Raw genomic sequence first — 2,444 nt, forward strand, 5'->3', positions numbered from 1 at the left:
CTCTCTCTCTGAGGATCGGATTGAAATTTCGTAATAAGGTACAGAAAGAGGACGGATTGTAGTTTCTTTTGTGTGTGTTTCAGATTCAAAGGTTTAAACAGTGACTCGTGGCACGTCGTACAAGTTCGCTCTACTGAACTAGTCTAAAAGCAAGTCACTGTGGGAGATTTCACATAACTCTTCCTTGGAGAATCCAATTTGGCTCAGACTTGTGGCATTGGAAAGAGGACGCAGAAGGCTACTACAGGTAGCAATTTCAGAATTGGAGGATCCGAAATTACAGAGATAAATCAGATTCAATATCAGGCTTCTATAAAGTGAAAAAAGGTGTGTAGTTTTTTTTATTTTTTGTGTAAGCTTGGTTTAACAGAATTCAAAGGGCATAGTAAAACATTATTATCGGTAACTGATGCCCCGAGGAAAGAAAATGCAAACACCTAGTAAGGAACCTGAAAGCTCTAGCATGACTCATGAAGAAGAGGAAGAAATGCTACATGATATATCAAAATTACAAGAACAAGTGCAAAAAATGTCACGCTCACAAAAGCTAACAGAAGCTAAGATAAGTGGCGTGGAATCTAAGGTAAATGGCGTGGAATCTAAGATAAAGGGAATGGAAGATAAGATGGATGGCATGGAAGCTAAGATTTACGCTAAAATTGATGGCATGGACGCTAAAATTGATGGCATGGATGATAAGATGGATGAATTGAAGAAGTTGCTACAAGAAAGGGTCACTAATGGTGAAAAGGTAGTAAAGGAAACTCATGATGAGAACAAAAGAAATGTTAATCATGATTCCATAGACTCTAATGTTGGATCGAAGACTCACCATGTTCCAAAAATCGATATGAGGAAGTTTGATGGCAAGGATCCCGCCACATGGATATTACAGATGGAGCAATTCTTCGATCTCAATAATGTGCAAAACACACAAAAGGTACGTATGGCAACTTTATATTTGGAACCAAATCAGTTTGTATGGTATCAATGGCTTTGTTCTCGTAAACAATTTATCACTTGGGCAATTTTTACGGAAGAATTGATAGCACATTATGAGGATACAAAAAGCAACACTTTTTTTAGCCAATTGATAATCTCAAACAAAAGGGTTCAATAATGGAGCACATTGAGGAGTTCCAAAAATTGAACATAAGGGTAAAAGATATTCCAGAGGAGCATAGGATTGATGTGTTCATAGGGTCTTTAAAGGATAATATCCAACATGATGTGCGCCTTTGGGAACCTGATTCATTAGAGAAGGCATTCAGGTTAGCAAGAAAAATGGAAAGCAAAATTATGGCAACTAGGAAGCATACCATTCACAACTATAAAGATGGAAGTGTTGTTGCCCATAGTCTTCCACAACCTACAAGGTTGACACCACAACAATTGGAAGAAAAAAGAGCAAAAGGGCTTTGTTACAATTGTGATAGAAAATACACAAAAGGTCATAAGTGTGCTGAGAAGAAATTATTCTACATAGATTGTGAAGAGGAAGAAGAAAAGGAGCAAGAAAGGTCAAAAGAAGAGGATATATTCCAGGAACAAAGCCTAGATGAAGAACAAATAAATCCGACCATATCTTGTAATGCATTGGCGGGAATTACCACTCCTCAAACCATCAAGATAGAAGGACAAATCAAGAAGAAAAAGGTAATAGTGTTGATTGATTCAGGAAGCACCCACAATTTTATTCATTGTAGGGTAGCAAAAGAATTGAATTGCTTCCTATATCCAGCACCAGAGTGTCAAGTGATGATTGCAAATGGAGGAACAATAAATTGCTCTGGAAAGTGCCATAATATCAAGCTATCCATGGGAGAATATGTATTGACTAGCCCAATGCTTTCCATTCCAATGGGAGGTGCTGATGTTGTACTAGGAGTCCAATGGCTACAATCCTTGGGTACAATAGCTTTTAATTTTCAAGAACTTTTCATGAAATTTTCTGTGGAAGGAAAGGAAGTTGAATTAAGGGGTATTGCAGGGAAACCAGGAAAGATAATCAGCTCTAATGGTATGACAAAGCTTCTAAAAAAGGAGCAAAGAGGTGTAATTGCACAATTATGTTCGCTAGATGTTTCCACATTGGAATCATCTATTTCTCCAGATCTCCAAAAAGTCCTGGACAATCATTCCAAGGTATTTGAGACTCCCAAAGGTCTCCCACCTATGCGTGATCATGATCATGCTATTCATCTGATTCCAGGAAGTGTTCCTCCAAACATCAGGCCGTACAGATATCCCTATGTCCAAAAAAGTGAAATTGAACGTATGGTTGCAGAAATGCTAGAGGCTGGTATAATTCAACCGAGTCAAAGTTCTTTCTCTGCTCCAGTAGTATTGGTGCACAAGAAGGATGGATCATGGCGCATGTGTCCGGATTATAGGGAGCTCAACAAGCTCACTATTAAAGATAAGTTCCCCATTCCTGTCATTGA

The sequence above is a fragment of the Pinus tabuliformis genome, chromosome X, assembly GCF_031772625.1.
Source record: "Pinus tabuliformis cultivar Carrire ecotype Pingquan chromosome X, CPIR1, whole genome shotgun sequence".
NCBI lineage: Eukaryota > Viridiplantae > Streptophyta > Pinopsida > Pinales > Pinaceae > Pinus > Pinus tabuliformis.